Genomic DNA, 21722 nt, shown 5'->3' with positions numbered 1-21722 from the left:
CACAGGCCATCTTACCACCCTCTCTCTGTTCTTTGCCTTCTTCCCACAGTACTTGTACTGGTTTGACCCCTTCCCCCACCTCCACATCCAATTGTCTGTCTCAGAACCACCCAGATGAAATCTCATGCCATGTTTAGATTTTTTCCCTGGGAGAGTGGTTGAATGCCAGGTCACCAATCCCGCTGGCAAGGACGCTAGTCTTCATAATTAATTCCACCTGCTGGGCACACCCTATTCTTCTTGGTGGATAAGGGGAGGAAATTCCCTCTCAAGTGACCATGACATCTGATGGAATGTTTCTTGTCATCCCTCTCGAGGTCCACTCCCTACCCCACCCCCCTGCCACAACATCGCTCTCTGGGGTCACATTGGCAGAACAAGGTATTTTGAAGAGTCCCTTCCACTGGGTGGGGGAAGTCAGGTGCTATCACCAGCCAGGTGTCTCCCTGTGCCCTGGAAGGGAGGAGGACCCAACCCTGGCAGGTCCCTGCAGGAGGTCCCCTAATCAGATCATTGGTTGGCCCCACTATGAGACATTCTTTTCTCTTGTACAGAACATTCTCTCCACTCCAGATTCCCTCTGATAGAAAATCAAAAGGAGAAATGCCAGGCCATAGAATTTAAACAGAAGGGCCTTAGACAATTTATCTCACACTTCAGCAACTTTGCAGTTTATATTTGTAAACCTCACTTATTTACTTGTCCTGTTTTTGTTAACGTAAACTCATTTGGAGCCACCACATAAAAGGGTTTTGTTTACATGGCCTCTGCTTTCAGTTTAGATTCTTGGTTTAGTCTATTAACATGAGCCTCATTTTTTTTTTCTCCCAAAGAATAAAAAACTTTAAATAAAGTTCTGAGCCTCCCAGACAGGGATAACATGCCCAAGATTTTGTACAAAAGGCTCAAAGCATGGCAACAGAAGGGTGGGGGGCAGAGAAGGAATTTTAGGGAGGCCCAGGCCTGCAGACTTCACAAATCAGGCTTGCCCGGGTATCAGAGTTTGAAGTTTGGGGCTTGCCAAAGCTTTCTGGCCGGGAAACCATGATCTTCTGTCAGGACAGAGCTGAGAGCTTGTGACTCATGTTGGCTCAGTGGGGCTCACAGAGGGGTTCCCAGAGTCTCACTTCCACCCTGTTACCTAATACCCAAGGTCTCTCAGAATCAGCACTTCCTCACGGGCTTGTGGGACACCTTTCCACCCACTCATCACACAGGGAGACGGTCTTATTACCCGCAAAGGCGGCAAACGAAGGCTGATTGGTGTTGTCATCTGCTCCTATGTCTCTTGGTGTGTGTGTGTGTGTGTGTAGGGGGATCTTTGTGGAGCACTAGGGGCAGAAATCACTGCCATGGGATTTACCCACTAACAACAGTGGGCAACTGGAAAAACATTCATTTTTCTCCTCTACCTTCCCGCCCCCGGCTTCATTCATATTTCTGGATGGTGGGAAGACAAGTTACCTCCAGCAACTTAAGCAGAAAAGACTCAAGAACCATGAGAACTTGTTTCAGGTGCTTTGCTTAAAGATTTGAGACTCCCCTGTGGACTCTCTGGGGCATCCTCTCCCCAGTACCCACTTTCCAGGCTGTGGCTATGTGCAACTCACAGGTGCAGGCCTGGGCAAAGGCACCTGGGAATCCTGTCACCCTGTAAGGAGACTCTTAAAGGGAGGGGAAAGAACTCATAGGCAATAATCAATAGGAAAATTATAAAAGTGTGATGCAGCTGCTCTATAGAATATCATGTGACAGAATGGATTAGCTACATCAGAATATCCTGAAAGAGAAAGGTCTGGGACATATTGTCCAGTTAAAAAGCATATGTGCAACACAATGCCATTTATATTTAAAAAAAGCTTCAATTTCAAAGGCACTATGTTGAGTGAGAAAACACAGTCTCAGAGAGTCAAATGCTACATGATTCCATTTATATGATTTATAATTTTTATATAATTGTCTCAAAATGACAGATTATAGACATGGAGGGAAGGTTAGTGGTTGGCAGAGGTTGGGGAAGAGATGGGGGGAGAGCAGGTATAACTATAAAGGAGTAGCTGATGAAGTAATTAGAATAATTTATTGAAGATATAATTCTGTATCTTTCTTGTGGTCATGGATGTGCAAATCTACATGTGATAAAATGACATAGAACTGTATACCTATTTTTACCAATGTAATTTCCTGGTTTTGATATTGTAGTATAGTTATATAAGATGTAATTGCTAGAGGAAACTGGGTGGATCTGGGTACAAGTCTCAAAACAATACCATATATTTCCATAGATATATTTGTAAGTAAATGAAAACAAACAAAAAGCGAAAAGGATACATACCAGAATGATTGCTTTCTTCATTTGCCAGAAGGGAAGTACTTGGGATTAGGATTGGTCAGAAGACACTTTTCCTTTTCCATAATGTTAGAGTATTTTTCCAACTGATATACATTTGTGTATTATTTGTTTATTTTTAATAAAAAGTATTGTTAACTTTGTAGAGTCAGCCAGAATCAACAAGTATTGATTGAACATGTACTATGTTCCAGATATGGTTGCAACAGTAAAAAGCCAGATACAATCTCTGTCCTCATGGAGGGACAGTCCAGCTACACAAATAGCCATTAAACAGATGGCCACATATATAGTGGTTGCCAGAACCAAGAGGCATCATGAGAGATGAAAATGTGGAGCAGAGAACCTCGGGTTCATCTCTGTAGCCTCCACAACCACTCTGTACCCAGTGTATTCACTCACTCACTCACACACTCACTATTTATTCACTCATCAAACATTTGCTATGCCTTTCTTGATCACCCTGAGGAGATGGAGATGAGCAACCGGGCTTCCTGCCTCGGTTACAGAAAGCACAGCCAAGAGGCTGACCAATAACAAGTCTAGGCAATGGGTTTGATAAGGACTGATCTGCTCTAGTTGTAATGGCGTTTGGGCAAGTGGGCTGTTCACACAGACTCTACAACATGAATAGTGCCCCCAAGTCCCCACCAAAGTCCTAAGAGCCAGTGGTCCTTAACTTGGGGGTCTGGGTCCCACTGAGTCCTCTCTGTCTGGCTTCAACCTCCATCCACTATCTCCGCCTCTCAGAGCCCTCTGAGGGATTCCTCAGAGCGCCACATGGGAACATCTTTCTGTTTTGGCTGCTCAGCCTCCACCTCCCCATCTCCTAGACTCAGCAGTTTGATCGTTGTTGAGGAAATCACCTTGCTCTCTCTTTCAATTTTATGTGATTTAATGTAGACAGACTTCCAACCAAGGATCTAGGAATGGGATCATCAGAGCCCATGAGAGATTCACCTTCAAAACTTGTGTGAGGATTGTTGAAAAAAGGCCTTGTTTCCATAGGAGTTGTGAGAAGAGTTGATGTCAGCCTGAAGCTGCTGGGGCAACCATCTCATCTGAAAATAGAATCAATGGGAGCAAAACAGAGCTGAGAGGAATCCTGAGTCAAAAGATATCTTTTGAGCGCTTGGATCCAGCTATGCCTGAAGGCCTGAACCTAGAAATTCCTATACTTTTCAGTTACATGGGCCAGGAAATCCTCCTTTTTGGCTTAAACCAGTTTGAGTTGGGTTTCTACACAATTTGTAACTGCTAGGGAGTGGAAGGACCTTTGAATGACAGAATGTTAATGCTAGAAGACATTGTATGTATGCATAACTCTTCAAGGGGCCACTTCACTTTTTAACCACCAATAGATCCTTTTTATTACTCCTTCTCTACTGCTACCTTGTTTTGATAGATTATGTGTACAAAAAAAAAACCCCCTAAATTATTCATCAATAAGGGCATTGTTTTTCAATTTCATTGAACACAATGATAATAGCCATCATTTATATGGCCCTATGGTAAATATCACAGACTTGGATGTGAACATTGCCTGCCTTCCCTATCTATAATGGGTCACTTTGGGGAACTAACATCACCTCTCCAAGTCTCCTTTCCTCATCTATGAGATGAGATGTGAATATTACCCACTTCATGGGGCTGTTGTATGGAATAATTAAGAGAATGCATGTGAAGCACATAGCAAGGTGTGAGGACTGGTAGCTGTTAATTAGCATTAAAATTATCATTATCAGGATGTCTAATCTTGACAGTAATTCTGCAGTGATGTTATTATTCTTACCTTCTGAAGGAGAAAGGTGAGCCTTTGGGAGGTCACAGGACTTGGTTGGCTTGTGGTAGGGTCAAGGTTAGAACCCAAGTGTCCTTGTATTGTAAGTCCATGTCCACACTTTCTCACCATACTCACTGTCCCAAACACCCCCCCCCACCACACACACACACACACACACACACACACACACACACACGCACTATTGGAGCAATGAAAGAGCAACATTAAGTTTCTATAACATGTGTTCTCCAAGTCTTAACTGAGCACTCACTAAGTTCCAGGCATTATTCTAGACGCTGGTTGGTGCTAATTAACCTATTATTTCTAATTAGCCTATCTGGTATTAGGTTGGACAACCAACAGTTTCTGATGGAATTTTATAAAAATACTTAAAGTAGCTCAAAATACTTAAAATTCTTAAATACTTAAAATAGCTCTTATTAAATATGAGGGCCTAAGCACACACTCTTTTATTTCCATGCCCTCCTTCCCAACGGAACCCTTCCAAAATGGCAAAGATATAAAGAGTCATAAACTTGCAGCACCGTGAGAACAAGATATCTGACTAAGGCAAACAAGAGATGTCAACCAAATTGAATGACGTGAGTTTCCAGCTGAAAGGGTCCACCAGGTACCCAAAACAGTGGATGAAGAAAGACAAGGAGACAAGGAGAAGGACCTAAAACCTGTCGGGGAAAGAAAGAGAAAATGGCTCACATTACAAAGACACCCAAACAGAATGGCAAATGCTACAAGAATACCAGTGGATTTATCTTTTCCCAAAATTTGGAAGTAAAGCAAGATAAAAGCAGTTTCAACTGTCTGAACCCCAGTTTCATCATCAGTAAATTGGTGATCAAATGTTAAGAGTGTGGATTAACAAATTATATTTATCATGTGGCGAGCAAGGTCGGAAGTATTCAGTAATGCGATGAATGGGCAGTTTCTCTCATTACTGTTCAAAACTCACCTTGATCAGGACACCAAAGCAGCCTGTTCCTCTTTGGGAGGGGTCCAGGGCTCCAAGCATGAATCAGAACAGCTCAGAAATCTCCCCTTGATGGAATCAGAAGCTAGGTCACCAAAGTTTTCAGTACCACCCAACCCCGCAGACCTCGGGTTGGGCCCAGGTGAAAAATTCAATTGTGCAATCTCGCCTCATTCCTCAGATGTCTCAGCTGCCCACGTCCGTTAGGGGGAGGTTACGGGGAAGGCCTGCAAGGGCCAGGCCCTCAGAAGCCGTTCCTTACAAATCGTGGGTTGAGATGGACAACCAGAGGCTCTCAGCTGTGGCACTTATCCCCATCTCAACCAAAAGCTCGTGCCCCACGATAACCCCTCGTCAGCTTTGCAGTCCATTCCTGCCTCCAATGCTATTGAGACATTTTTGCCTGGGGTACTACAGGCATTCCAGATGGCCCACCCAGTGCCTACCTCACTTTCTCTCAGCTCACCTTCCATGCTTTACACTGGTTGTCATTCCCAAAACAGATCTGATCTTATCGGTGCCTCTTACCATCCTTCAGTCCAGCCACACGGCACCCCCCGCCCTCGCCAAGCCCCTCCCACCCACTCCCACCTCCAAGCCCCTGCTTGAGCTGTGACTTCTGCCTCCAGGGCCTTTTCCTCCTATCCTGTGGCCCAAAGCCTACCATCCTGTGCCTTGTGTGTGCACCCCTCATGCTTCATCAGAGGCCAGACTTTATGTGAGTTAATTGTGACGTCTCTCTCCAAGGAGACCAACAGAGAAGGGTGATCATAGTGTATTTAAGTCTGAATTCCTTGCAACAGTCAGCTCAGAGGTGAATGTTTAATATCAGTCCCGGATTGTGGGATAAAGCAGTCAAATCTGAGTCGTGCTGATAGAATCCTGAGCACATTGATGCCCTTCCCCTTGGCTCCAGGGCTTGGAGTGTTCTTCATTGGCCAAGGTCACTGTGGGGAAGATGCTCTATTAGTCAAATATGCATTAATCTGCTCTTAGGCACATTGCCCCACTTGTAGTTAAAACTTTGTCTTATTTATTTCTTTCCAGTAGAAAAATGAATGCTATCATGCCCCATTCAATATGTCAGGAGCACCAGTCAGCAAGAGAGGAGGAGATCTAGGGAACCGAAAGGCCCTGGAACACAGTTCAGGGACCCTTATTCCTTCTGACTAGCAGTAACTCTGTTAATGAACTTTACTTTGAGCTCATTTCACCACCACCTTGCTCACGCCTGTAGCACAGGTAGCTGGCACAGAGCAGCGTTAAGAGTGGCAAACATTTCCTCCTCACCCTCATGTAACACGCATGAGGCTTACGTTGTTTGCATTGTTTTTTTTCTTTAATGGACATACCTCTCTCCCTCTTCTGCCTTCCAGAATCTCCAGCGTGCTTGAGCTGAGACATAAATGAACCAATACCCGCTTTGCGAGTTTTCTCTTAAGGATAACCATCATTATTCATTCCTCACACAACAAAATTATCAATAATAATTCATGAGACAATTACAGTGGAATCCCAATACAGAGAGACATCTGGAAGACCCATTAGAGAGCCCCGTGTGAACAAAGGTTAAGAAACAGTACAAGGAGAAACAAGCAAGGACTCCGGATTTCATCACTGGAAGGTAACGTGTGTGTGTTTGTATCTGCCGTCTCCCTCAGTGGTTTACCTCTTCTAAATGGAAATCTGTTTGAACGTCCTTGTCCAAGAGGCCCTTTTTCTGTTCTCCCTCTGCTTTCTGATTTTGATGGGGTCAGGGGGAGATCTGAGGAGGTGTGTTTTCTTTTTCGGAATGTGAGGTGTTTGGATGAGGTGGAGGATGACTCTGGTGGAAAGGCTCTGCTCCGCATGACTGGTTTTTGATCTGGAAGGAGCGGAGAGCTGGTGTTTACCGCGGGCTGGTTGGGAAGCTGCCTCTAATCACACCCTGGGCTAGACTCACAGAGGCTCAGTCTGGAAGGCTGACATTTGCCCTGTCAGCATCGCCTGATGCGTTCATACCTCCGTGTTCTCACAGTTCACCTGAGAGACTGTGAATTCCGCGGCTGCCTGGGAGGCCCTGCGTTCAGCTCCTTCAAGGCAGAATGCCATTAATTTCAGCAGACGTTTCCAGGCTCCCCAGCCTTCCCAGGGACACGCCTCTGCCAAGGAGCCAAAAGGCCTGTGCTCGGGATAACTGGGGGGGGGGGGTCACCCTGCTGTCAGGGAGGGTTGTGGTCATGCAGAAACTATGTGTGCGGGACGGGAGTGGTCCTGTACACGGCAGAGGAGGGAAACATTTGACGCACTTCAAGGACCAGGCCAACTGGAGAATTCTCCCCCTAGCATTCTCCTAATGAGAAGACCCTGCCAATACCACCACCAAACCAAGTTCAGAGAGACGGAGAACAAAGAAAGCAAGATAGTTCCCCCCAGATGTTGGCAAGATGAGCAGCGTGTCAGGGTCCAGAAGCCTGCAGCCTAGTTTAGGCGACATCAGGTTTATGTTAAGACCTGAACGTGGACTTGAAGGTTTGCTGTGGTGCCTGCCCGTGTCCCTCAAGGGCTGTACCTCACCAAGCACCTTCCCATGCTCACTGAGCATCATTGCATTGGCTCCCTTTCCCCATCAGAGTTCCTGCGGGACCAGAAAGACTATCTCCTAGCTACTTATTCAGATGTCAACGCAGCAATGACACCACCCTTCACTCTTACGTGCTCACCCTGTGACACACGTTTCTAACATCTTGTGTGCACTGGGGCAGAGGTGTCAGGGCAGAGTGCTGAAAAGCACAGCTAGTCCCCTCCTTAAGTCATAAACCCCAACCCAATCAAGGCAAGACGAGAGACCATCACTCCGTCATGCAGAGCCAGGAGGGTCTCCACTTTGGCAGAATCAGAATCACCCTGGGGGGTTGTTCCAACATGCTGGCCCCACCCTCAGAGTTTGTGATTCAGTAGAGCTGGGGTGCGGTGCTGAAAATGTGCATTTCTAACAGATTCCCCAGTGATGTCGAAGCTGCTGGTCCAAGGGTCACACTGAGAATCGCTGTACAGGTAAAACACTGAGGCCCATCAGCAGCCAGCAGTGGGTGTCTTAGCCAAGGTCTCACTTACAGAAAGTAGTTAATCCAAAATTTAGACTTAGGTCTCATCCCAAAGCCTTGTTCATACTAATGGCAGTATTCTGACAGTGCTATGACACCCCAACCACAAATCCATCAATTTAATAGCATGGCTATTCAGTAAAGGGGACATTCAATTTAGAATTTTAAAAAATAAGTTGGGTGTATGGACGAGATGAATAAATTCAGCCAAAGGGTGGCCTGGATGGGATGCTAAAACTGGGGTGGGTATCACCAGGGAGTCCCAGGTGATATATGTGGTTTACATGATCTGTTTTATGATGACCCTAACCGTGGGTGCTGTGTTTCCTCAATTGGTTAGAATTTTAAGTTAAATTTTAAAAGGCAAGAAGGGAAGGTAACAATCCCAACAAGTTTCCCCCGAAATCTGAATACTCCCTGTGTGCATTTTATAGCCTCCCCCTTGTAAAGAACTGCATAGAGTTGGCTGTTTAGTGAGGAATTTCTCACTCCGAGCTACAAGGTGATGATTCCAAATCCTGAGAGAAGCCCAGGGGTGGCTTCCAGCCTTAAGGGCCAAATGAAATGACACCAGGGGGCCTCATTTGAATCTGTGGGGCTTGCAAGCTGCCCAAGAGATGGTCATTGTACCTTTGAAAGGAATGCCATGGATGTATCCCAAAGGCACTGGGCATCAATGCCAAAAGGCAGTGAACTTGAACTAAGCAAGCCTCCTCATTGGCTGTCAGTATTGATGTTGTAAAAGACTCCACCCAGTGGCTTTGGGCCTGAGTAAATGCTGGCTTGGCTGACCTGGTCCGCGAAAATGAATTGGGCATGACTAAGGTGTAGGGATGCCAGGCCTTCCATTAACAGGGAAGGCACGCAGGGGCAGCAGCAAGGGTCAGCATACCAAGGATGCAAACAAAGATCCTGTCCAAAGGGCGAGCTACAGGGAGAAGGAAGGAAAGAGAAGACAAACCTTGCTGCCTTTGGGAAATGGGCTGCTTAACCAATCCATACTTATGACCGCAACGCAGCCTGAGGCAAGGGCCCTTGACACACCCAGCAGATGTGAGCACATGGACACCCCTGTGACATCCACGAGCCTCAGCTTTCCCCTCTGTAAAACGGAGTTCACACTCCACTCAGCTCCTAGTATCTGCAAGGAATTGCCATAAGGATCAAATGACAGTAGACAGGAGAAAATAAAGAAGAAAACTTTGCCTAGTTAACTGTTCCATACGAATATAAAGTATCTCACAGCACAGGCTGGCGGGGAGGGGGTAAAGATGGACGTAGAAATCAAAGGGGGCTTTGGCTTTAAGAACAGTGTTTAATTTTGTTTGTGGGTGGCAAGTTCGCATGCAGTTCCTGTAATTTTTGAAGGCAGACAATATGTACTGTATCTACAAATTGGTATATTCATAAAGTCTTGCAGCTCATGCCAATACACAACTCTATTCTTTTCCCCATTTGCCCATTCAAGCCCAGTTTGTGGGGCCAATTTTTTCCTACTTCTTGGCAAAAGTCTAGAGATGATCCCATACAATTTCTGGTTTATCTGAGACCACAAAATGTCCTCTTGTTAGTTCTAGTGTCAGAAAATGTGTCATTTTGATAAATAATGTACAGTTTCATGTCATAGTCAAAATTCCACTTAGAGGTAAAGCTTTACCCCTCCCCCGCTCAGGCTGCCTCAGGTGGAGCCCTCTAATGGGGGAAGAAGCATGCAGATCCTTCTCTATTTCCTTGTCTTTCTCATACTTTCCTGCCCCCAGGGGCTGGATTTCTGACTCCTCCAGGCCTGGGCGACAGTAAGGAGAAATAAAAGGCAGGAGGGGTCCTTCAGCATCAACACTAGTGTAACCTGACACTGGTTTTCTCTGGCGGTGGCTGATGTTTAAGGCCAGCCCTTTTTTAGGGGGTCTGGTTTGTTTGATGTTTCTTCCATCACTGGCGAGCTCTACTCTCCAGTTCCTTTATGCAAGCCAAGTTTTCCCCACTGGTTGCTCCCCACTTTTCATTTAGTACCTGGTGGGGTTCACCCCATGCAGAGTCTCTCTGTTGCAGTCCCAGCATCCCGCAGCCTGGGACTCTCCCCATGTGGCCTGCATCTGGTCCAGAGGAAACATTCCGGCAATGTGGGCTCTGCCCAGGGCCGTCACCCAACCCCATGCCCACCAGGGCAGCAGTCCCCCATGGCCATGTGTCATCCAGGCCTACATGCCCCCGAAGCCTCCAGGAAGTCTGTGCAACTGCTTGAAGTGTGAGCTTGAAACCCCGCTCGTGTGCCTAGAGGTTCAGAGGAAGCAACCCCCACACACACAGGGAGTGGGGTCGGGGGGTAAGGTGGCAGTCACAGCAGACTCACAACTCTCCCCGAAGGATTTTTCTCCCTGTTTCCACCCCTCAGCTTCTTCAGTTTTTCACTACACATTCTTAGTTTTTTAAACCTTTTATACCCTTCAGAGAGGGGTTAAAGTTCTCAAAACTTACCCTCACCTACCTAGTTTACATGTCCCACAGAGATGGTCTAGTGAATTTTTTCTAAGTATTCTAAGGTATTCAAATGCACCTCTTTCTGTCCATTGTCTACAGTGGCCCCCAAACAACAGGCATTAAATACTATTTGGTTGTTTGCTAAACGAGACTGAAAGAGTTGTCTTATGACACCGCATTGCAGAAAAAAGCCCAGAGGCAGATACGCTACATGTCAATGGTGGTTAATTCCGAGGCTGGAACTATGGGTAATTTTTTTTCATTGTACTTCTCTATATTTAAAAAGTTATTTTAGAAAGAAAATAAGATATCTTAAAGATGAAAAATTCTAGAAAAGAGGAGAATATATTACAGAATAAAAGAAAGAAGGGAGGAGAAAGGCAAGAAGAGAGGGCAGGAAAGGCGGGTAAAAAGAAAAAGAAACAAAGCCATGACAAAATAGATGACAGAGACAGAGATCATTATTTTTATTAAAAGAGTGCTTTCAAAGTGATGTCTGTTTTTGCATAGTAAATGCACTCATTAATTAAGAGCTAGTATTGCAAAACATCTACCTTTTTGTAAAGGCTAAGAAAATATGCTAGACCGAACTATTAACCATGTTTGTTTTGTATAAACAGACTTGGTTCATCTTTGCATGAATCCCAGTGACAGGGCAGCTCTGTTGATGGAAAGGAACTCAGAATCAGGATCATTCACACCGGGCTGGTGTGACATTTGCAACTTGCACAGGTCATAATGGAAGAAATGTGGGGAAGTTACGAGAAAGTAGCTACATAAACAAGACTGCAGAGACCACCTACAAGCTCTTCAAATAACACTAATTTAACAGCATCCATTTGAACAATGTGCTAATCTGAGAAAATCTTCTCATAAAACAAGTCTTGGCATCAACTTCTTACGATAGCTAGGAAAAGTAAGAAAACTACAAGTCTTTTTTCCTTAATTCTTACACTATGACTTCTCGCTATTTGAGGTGGGGAAGCAGGCATCAGGTCTAAGCACAATGGTGCCATTGGAATTATTTAAAGCAGAGGAGCCGTGTGTGGGGTCATTTGTGTGTGCCACATCCATCCTTGGCTCTTCTCCATCCTACTCTGTACCCCAAGAATGCTGACCTCTATCAAGTTCATCCCCGGGCCTTCCTGCTGTCTACATTTGAGTTGGGTTCAAGCAGTGGGAGATGCCAGAGGATATGGAAGCAGGAGAGGAGGGGGAGATCAAGGTATTAATTCCTTATTCATTCATTCTAGTGAAGGCCACAGCTCCTGGCAGGTAGCCCTTTCCTCCAGCTATAGGTCTTGCCAAGGTCTGACTATAGAAGGAAAGGGCTCAAGGTGGGCAAGAGTCGATTTTGGTAGATTAGTTGAGGACTATTCTGTGTCCAGGAGGAAGGTGGTAATGATTTGGTCTGGGGTGTGTAGTGGAGAGAAGTAGCTAGATTCTGAAAGCACTAAGGAGATAAACTCTGTGTTACCTGTGGTCGTGAAATGGTCATAGATTGGACAATGAGGGTGAAGGAGAAGACTTCCAGGTTGTAGGTCTGAGAAATATGATGGATGCTGGGCCATCTGTTAGCAATGGGTTAACTGCCTCACCATTGCAGTGGTAAGGAACACTTGGACTCAGTAATCTCTCTTGTGGAAACACACTGTGTGAGTTATTTCATTGGAAGGAGAGGCTGGGAAAAGTTCTTTCTTTTTGCCATTTGCTAAGAGACTACAGAGGAAGCAGCACCCAGGACCTTAGCAGAGGAGAATGTTTCAGGGGATTAGGCTCAGTGTGGTTGAAAAGCCGTTTCCATATCATGCATTTGGAAAGCAATTTCTTTTCTAAAATTCTAATTTGCATCTGCAGAAAACTCATACTATTTTTCTTACAACACCTAATGAAGACAGATTGGGCAAAGCAACTTAAAAACTTTACATTTTCTAGCTCTCTAAGTACCGGAAAAATTGAATGTTAGATTTATAATTACTGTGCGTTCTGTTTCAGAAAAAAAGAAAAAACTCATACGCAAAGAACATTTTCATAAATCATGTCTATGATTAAAAAAATATGGTTCAAACAGACACAACTGTGCCTTACCCTGCATCTGTTTCACATACACAAATGTGTCAGGTTTACATAAACCACACTGATACAGATGAAAAATAAGGGAAGAACAAGATAAAAATAGCTCTTACGGTATCAGGGTATCAGTAACACATCTTTTATTATTATTATATATGATACCATTGCAATCAATCATGCTCTTATATTGCATTGGCTAGTGACCTCAAGCCCCATGAAGGAAGAGCTAGCCAACATCCAGGAATCAATTCTTTCAGCTTTTTAAAAAAGAAATCTTCAATATGACAATTTCAAAGATAGTGAAATGAAGCAATTTCACCCCCCAAGTGGGGTCTAGGTCCTGATTTCAGATGTGTTCCTGAATGATACACCCAAGGCAGGAGTGGCTAAGGGAAGATGCCCTGTTTCAGATGCTACCGTAGATAGAAATCTATAAATGTAACCGCCCAACCAGCCACTGGTAGCTTCCCAGGCCTAAGAGATAACACTGTTGATTTGTGCTTTTATCAGCCCTCTCTCCTACTGTCCCTGACTAGTTGAGTAGACATGCAGCTGGAAAACTCAGCTCATTTTTTCTCCCTCAACTGAAAAATTTAGTTTTTATATTACTGTTATAAAAATTGCTGAAATCTCAAGGGAGAATTTTTTTCTCATGCATATAAACTTGACTTTAGTAAGTAAAACTCTGCTTTCTCATTCACTGACTAAAGCAGACTTTTTTCTCTCAAACTTGCATTATTTCAATGTCTCCCATTGCTTTGGCTGTACTTTTTTGTACCCTCATCAGCTCTAACCTTGAAGTCTACAGATCTATAAGGAGACATTTTTTTGTTTTGCCAGGGGCAATTCTACTTAAGGGTAAGGAACTGTTATAATATACAAACATTTACCCCAGATATAATATTTTACTAACTTTAATCTTTAAACCTTGAGATTTGCTTAAAATTCTACTTTCACTATGATACCACATTTTAAAGCATTTGGTAATTTGTACATATGTTTCAGAAATTTTTTTCATTCCCTCTTTTCCTGGATCCCACACTGCAAATTTCCATTTATGGAACTGCTCCTCCTCTTCACTCTCGGCTTTGTGGATTAAATAAGGCTGACTCCATCCCTCACTTCCATGAGTGAAAATAAGACTCAAGTCGAGTTAACCAGAGTGAGTCTTGAGATTTTTGCTGGGGTTACTGGGAAAGAAGTTTTGTCTTTCTATTGGGGTTACGGAGTTGGTAGAATGAGGTCTGCAGTAGCTGATATCCATCTTGCTTCCAATTGGGAAAAGCCTATCTGAGACAGAAGACAACACAAAGGAAGGCAGAGCCAGGAGTCGGAGAGAGAGATCCGAACGACTCTCTCTGAGCATGTTGATTCAGGGTTATCTAAAGCAGCTCTACCCTTAGTCGTGAACTTTTCAGTTACTTTCATAACCTTTGGTTATAAAACCCTAATTTGTTTAGTTTGGTTTAATTTGGGTTTTTATCATTTAGAGTCACCTCTCACATCTCTTTATTCCATTTTATGCCATACGTGTGTGTTGGGAGTGTGTGTCAGGGGCAGTCCAATCAAAGGGTCCTTCCTTGACTCCTCTCCAGCTGTTGCCCCTTCCTTATAAGGACAAATGAGAATTGATCATGGCATCTAGACCTATGATGACCCACTCCCTAAGAAATTTCACCATCAGATGGCCTCTCCCTTCCTGACATCAAGACCTCAGAGATATGGAAAATACGGACACACCCAGAAGAAAAGGTGGGGGGGGTCCCCCATCAGAACTCATGACTGTGTATCAGGATAATGATCTTCAACTCTGCTATGAAGAAACGTTTACAGGCAGCCCCTTCAGAACCTACTTTGCCAGACATTCCTGGTCAGGGAGGGAACCAGAGAATCTCTTTCTTATGGGGCTTTCACATTCTTTCAGTTTTGAAATGTAATGCTTACAAGATTTTAATTTCATCCGTAAATTCCTAAATCCCTGTGATGCAGACCCTATTGGGTTGACTCCTCATGACCAGTGCTGGCACATCCATAAGCGCTTAGGCACCTCCAGGTGAAGTTGTGGCCTCCATGAAAACTAGGGATGTTGTACTTGGATGGGAAGCTCTGGGAAGAGATTATAAAAAGCAGTAAGGAAATAACCTCACCCCTAATTCCATAGACCCGCAACGATCCACTTGGCAGGAAGACACCTACATGAGGAATTAGAAAAGGAAAATTTTCCAAAAGTCTGTTTAAACCTATGAAAGCCTAGCTCAATTCAAAAGGGGTCTCATAAATACAGTGGCCCACTTTTGTGCACACATACACACAGAATCTCTCAAGTAAAGAGCAGAAAATAGCAAAATGAACTTTTCTGACCTGGTTATTTTTATAAAAGTTCCTACAAAGATGTAAAAATTAAATCTCACTCAGTTAAACTCATCAGGAGTTACCTTTACTAAAAAGAAGAAAATTATATGAAATTGGAACTATGCCAGAAGGCCTTGGGATACACAGATGGTTATAACCCCCAGGCATTGCATCCAACATGGGAAGAGGGAAAAGCATAAAAAGGGACCCAGGGCTTGGGCCCTATCCACTTAGAGTAAATACAAACATCATTAGATTCTTAACTCCCTATAATTCTTTAGTGGCCAATCAATTAAGCCCTTGTCAGTCTCATCTTTTGCAAATATTTTCTCCCATTCAATAGGTTGTTTTTTTTGTTTTGCTTATGGTTTCCTTTGCTGTGCAAAAGCTTATAAGTTTAATTAGGTCCCATTTGTTTGTTTTTGCTTTTATTTCTATTGCCTGGGTAGACTGCTCTAGGAGTAAACATTGCAGAGATTTATGTCAAAGAATGTTTTGCCTATATTTTCTTCTAGGAAGTTTATAGTGTCTTGCTTACATTTAAGTCTTCAAGCCATTTTGAGTTTTGAGTTTATTTTTGTGTATGGTGAGAGGGAGTATCTAACTTTATTGATTTACATGCTGCTGTCCAGTTTTCCCAACACCATTTGCTGAAGAGACTGTCTTTACTCCATTGTATAGTCTTGCCTCCTTTGTCAAAGATTAATTGACCAAAAGTCTGTGGGTTTATTTCTGGCCTCTGTATTCTGTCCCATTGATCCATATGTCTGTTTTTGTATCAATACCATGCTGTTTTTTATGTTCATTTATTTATTTTTAATGACAGTAATGGGGATTGAACCCAGGACTTCATGGATGCTAAGCATGTGCTCTACCACTTGAGCTATATCCTCCCCCAATTACCATGCTGCTTTGATTACTGTAGCTCTGTAGTATTGTCTGAAGTCTAGGAGGGTTATTCTTCCAGCTTCATTGCTTTGGCAATTCTGGGTTTTTTGTGATTCCATATAAATTTTAGGATTATTTGTTCTAGTTCTGTGAAAAATGTCTTGGGTAGTTTGATAGGGATTGCATTAAATCTGTAGATTGCTTTGGGTAGTATGGCCATTTTAACAGTATTAATTATTACAATCTAAGAACATGGGATATCTTTACATTTCTTTAAGTCATCTTTAATTTCCTTAGTCAGCATTTTGTAGTTCTCCATGTGTAAGTCTTGTACTTACTTGGTCAGATCTATTCCTAAGTATTTTATTTTTTTGAATGCAATTTTGAAAGGGATTGTTTCTTTACTTTCCTTTTCTGGTAATCCATTGTCAGTGTAAATAAATGCAACTTTTTAATGTTAATCTTGTATCCTGCTACCTTGTCGAATATCAGCTCTAGTAGTTTTCGTGTGGCGCCTTTAAGGTTTTCTATATATAATGTCATGTCATCCATATATAGTTTCATGTCATCTGTATATAGTGACAGTTTTACCTCTTCCAATTTGGATCCCTTTTATTTATTTGTTTTTTTTCTCATCTAGTTGCTATGGCTAGTACTCACAAATAGCTTTTATTATGTTGAGATATGTTCACTCTGTACCCACTTTGGTTTAGAGTTTTTATCATAAATGGGTGTTAAGTTTTATCAAATGCTTTTTCTGCATCTGTTGCAATGTTATGTGATTTTTGTCCTTTCTTTTGTTGACGTGGTGTATCACATTGATTGATTTGCATATATTGAACCATTCTTGTGTCCCTGGGTGAACGCAACTTGTTGATCAAGATTTGTTTAGCAAGGGGGAGTAAAGAACAAGCAAATGATTACTGACCAAATGCCAGTTGGCAGGTCCCAGTCAGGGCTGCATCATGAACAGTCTTGGCAATGCCATCAGTAAAAAAGGCAAGGTTAAATGTCATCTTGTTTCAGCATTACAGGTTGACTTCAATGGTGATGAGTGACCTTGTTAATTAGAGTCCTACACTTTGTCCTGAGTATGTGAAAAATAAAGCAATGAGGACTTATAAAAAAAAAAAAAAACAACTCACTGCAGAACTGGCCATGACTTAGCATAATTGTCACTCTGCATCTTTTAATTTGTAATCAGTTTCACTGGCAAATGCCTAAATACCTGAGAACAAATATCTGGCCCCCAACTGTTTCCTGAGCACATAGCAGACATTTCTAATCAATCATGGCACTATTTTTTCCCCTTGGCTCAGGCTCAGACTATTTCTCAACATGCCATTCCAGAGACTGTTAGTCTATTGGAGTTGGCCTTCGAGGTGGAACTGTTCTGTCCCTCTGCTCTGCATGGGTTTCATTTTACATTCCTGTAATAGTCATTTGTGATTTTTCCTCCTCAGCATCCACTTTTCCTTCCTATGATAACATTCTAATTTTCATTTGAGGACCCACTTCTCTTCTACTCCTAATTTATCAGCATCCAGGGACACTGACTCCATCCCTGGAGCCGAGGTGGAGCACATGACCAGTTGCTTCCTCCATTTCCCTGGCCACAGAGATTGGTTCAGGGGCGGCATAGGTCAAGCCACTCAGAGCTAATAATTTTAGACTTGTCGAGCTGGTGGAGAAGCCAGCTCTCATTCTGCACTTGTTATAATCATGGGAGCTTAGAGTAGCCAGGCAAACATTGAAGGGACTGAAAATTGAACCAAAATGGCAGTAGTGGAGCAAAGAGATGGGAAGAAGCTAATTTCTAGTGATATCTTTTAAACTCCTGATTTCAATCATCCCTAAAGTCAGTTACTCCTGGAATATCTGTTACAAGTAAAAAATTCTTTTTTTTTAAACTTATATTGGTCTGAGTTGGGTGTTGTGCTACTTGCAATCAAGGTAAAACTTAAAACAACACCTATTCTGGTGCATTCTTCCAACTCTTCAATGTTATGGATCTCAGGAAAGGACCTTCTAGGCCCACCACTTTGCCAGCCTCCCTTGGCCTGGTTTTGGAAACATACAGAGCCACCATCTCTCTCTGGATCTGGGGAAAGCACCAGCTAGTGCATCAGGAGTCTTGATACCACAGAGGCAGATGGGGCTTTGAAGGGCTTAGAGACCAACTGGGCATGTGGAGCTTGGACTTTTTCTCCTCCTTCCTTGCCATGTGACTGTCCCCAGTGCTGAACTGCTCACCATCTTCCAGACAAGTGCTGATGGAAAAGAGAGCTGGGTGGTCAAGGTGGGCTTACCTGGTGTTGGGACATTGGACTCTAACCTTGAAGGAGGGGTGACCATGCAGAAAGTTAGGGATCCTGGGACCAGTTCATTAAAATTGTTTACAAAGTTCTCGAACTTCTGAACTCCTTACTCTGTTTCCAGCCACTAGTGTTTGTTGGTAGTTCAGGGCTGTATCTATACACAGACCACTTCAGCTGAATTTCTTTCTTTTTTGTTAAAGTGTTTAGGGTGGTAAAGGGAGGAGAGCTGTCAGATTTTGGCAGCGAGAAGTTGAGGAGTAAAGCTGGTGGGAGGTGTGCTGACCTCACAATCTGCCCGAGCACCACCCTTGTAGGCATCAAATCCATAAATATCCAGGAAACTGAGTCAGTAGGAAAGGACTCAGACAAACGAGTGCATCGCAGCAACACCTGACAGGGATTTTTCTCTTTTTTTAACAGCAGCTGGAGGTGCTGCCTCTGTCAGGGCTGGGGACCCACTGACCCCAGAGACCTTGGCCCAGAGAGTGGGCACTGGGAGGCACCCCCTTGGCCACGGGTGCCCCGAGCGGGGGGCTGTGTGAACTGGCTGCCCTCCCCATGTGTGCTGGGGCTTTCTTGTTCCTGACCTGTCCTCCCCCTGGCCCTCCTGCTTGACTGAGATTTATGTGCCAGCGTCACGCTCACCTTGGATCCTTTGAGGAAAACATAAAACAAATCCCTAGGATTTGGGAAGGAGGGGCCAGTCATCGGTTACTTTGAGGAAAGTCAGAGGCAGCTGCGCGCAGCCTCCACCAGTTCAAGGTGCACCTTGAGGCTGGAGCCCAAATCCCTCCCTGCCAACGCTGGCCGGGCGCCTGCCGGAGCCTCATCCCAGCAGCAGCTGTTCTGTGCTTCCCCATCAGAGGACAACTAAGGCGCTGCATCCATACCTCCCTCTCAAGTCTTTTATGTCTCCTTTTCAGACATCATCAAGGATTGCCTTTTTACCGTAACAAACATTTTCTAACACGCTAACCTTCTCTCCCTAATGAGATTATACATGCTGATGGACAAGAAGCATGTTTAATACACCTTAGTTTTTCTGCCCCTTTCTCACCCTCTCCAACACATAAAATCCCCCTTACCACTCCTCCACCTCCTCTCAAACACTGGGTATAACGACCAAAGCTAACACCCCTACAGTTTGAGTATTTCCTATGTGCCATCTCCAATACTCAATACATCTTAAATTCTTAATAACGAACAAATCTAAGTACTAAACATCTAAATGCTTAACAACTCCCACCTCAATCCAAAGCACCATTTTGATTAGGGAATTATCATTCTCATTTCACAGATGAGGAAACTGTGAGTCAGTGAAATCAAACAACCATACCACAAGCCCCAGCTGGCAATATCTAGGATTTGAACTCACCTCTGCCTGCCTCTCAAGCCCACGCGTTTTCTAGCACACGACACAATCACTCTATAAATATTGATCCCAGGTCGTGCCTGGCTACCTGTCAGGATCCACTAGTCATTTCTAGTGCAGGCCTGGTTTGCTGTCTCACTTTAGATGGAGGCCAAAGGCAGAAGAATGTTGGGTGCAACAGTGGTTCTCAGTTGGGGGTGACTTTGCCACCCAGGTGACACAATCTCTGGAGACACTTTTGCTTGTCACAACTAAGGCAGGGGATGCTATCTTGTGAGTAGAAGCTGGGGATAGTGCTGAACATCTTAAGATGCACTGGGCAGAGAATTATTCCATTTCAAATGTCATTACTGCTGAGGTTGAGAACCAGAGATTTAGAGAGAGACCCCGCCCTGTCTCCAAGATATGTCCAGAGCTCTCCTTACAGATGCCTAGCTGGGATCAGCTTACAGTCATTCTCCTGTCAGCAATTAAATCTGTGCTTTATTCCCAGAGCTCTGGGATTCTCCATCAATAATGAGACCTGTATAGCTTCCATATTATTTGCTAAGAACAATCTTCCAAGTAATTACTGACTTTCTCTTTTCTCTTATTTAAGGAAAACTTAGAGTCTTCACTGGGGTGAGTGGATCCATAGGGCCATCATGGTTTATATTCACCCCAAAGCCTTCTGACTTTCTGCCAGAAAGAGTATTTTAATACCTAACAAGAATAATAGCACTTAGGGGACAGAAACCACCTCTTGCTACTCAAAATGTATCCTTTGTTTTTATTTGTTTGAATCATTTTCTCTAACTAATTTACAAGCATGTGATATACTCAGAATAGGCCCAGGGACCATCTTTCAACTAGGACAATGTTTGAATAGCCCCATCAAGTCTGTAGATCATCTAAGGTTAATACTATTATTAGATAAAAGTTAAGTGATTCTATTTATCAGAGTTCTCCAGAGAAATAGAACCACTAGGCTGTAGAGATATATAGATAAAGCTGTAGGTGTAGATGTAGAGATAGACAGAGATAAGAGGAGATTTATGATGGGATTTGGCTCATGTGACTAGGAGGCTGAGAAGTCCCAGGATCTGCTGTCTGCCATCTGGAGAACCAGGAGAGCTGTTAGTATAATTCAGTCCAAATCAAAAGGCATGAGAATCAGGGGGCTGATAGTACAAGTCCTAGTCTGAGAACCAGGAGAACAGATGTCCAAGGGCAGGAGAAAACGGATATTCCAGTGCAAACAAAGGAAGCAAATTTGCCTTTATTCTTCCTTTTTCTTCTAGTCAGGCCTTCAACAGATTGAATGACTCCCACCTGCCCTGGTGAGGGTCATCTTTATTGAGTCTCTTGATTCAAATGCTGCTCTCTTCTAGAAACACCCTTTTAGGCACACCTAGAAACAATGTTCATGAGCTATCTGAGCATCCCTAAGCCCAGTCAGGTTGACATATAAAATTAACCATTACAGCAATTAATCCCTGACAAAGTTCCTAAGAACTGGGGTTAAATGGTCCCCTGATTAGAATCTAGAGATGAATGATTTGACTAAAACTGATCAGGACTTTCTAAGGCTTGGTTTGACTGAGTTGTGAAACTGAAAAGACCAGAGGAGAGATGAGTTCAGGCATGGCTGAATCCAGGTGCTCAGAAGGTATCACCTATTGTCTCTTAATTTATCTGCCCTACTCCCCCTGTGTTGGCTCCATTCTCATAAAGACTTTACCTGCATGGTAGCAAGATGGCCACTTTACTCCTGCCTTTATCCTTGTAGGGCCTAGTCCAGTGGAAAAGAGGATATATGTCTTTTCTGACATTCCTCAAAAAAGTCTCACTGTGGTTTTGATCAGATCATATGCCATTCCTTAGCCAATCACTGAGGCCACAGGAACATGACACCCTACTTGGCTAGGGCTGCATCATTGCTGTTAGAGGAGTGATGGGGAAAGGAAAATGGATGCCAGCCAAAACCACGGTGACCATTTAAGACCAAAATCAGTCTGCCCAGAATCATTACTACTCAAGAAGGCTGGAGCT

Source organism: Camelus bactrianus, chromosome 17 (assembly GCF_048773025.1).
Source record: "Camelus bactrianus isolate YW-2024 breed Bactrian camel chromosome 17, ASM4877302v1, whole genome shotgun sequence".
In the NCBI taxonomy this organism is placed as follows: domain Eukaryota; kingdom Metazoa; phylum Chordata; class Mammalia; order Artiodactyla; family Camelidae; genus Camelus; species Camelus bactrianus.
This window is presented reverse-complemented; position numbering follows the sequence as displayed.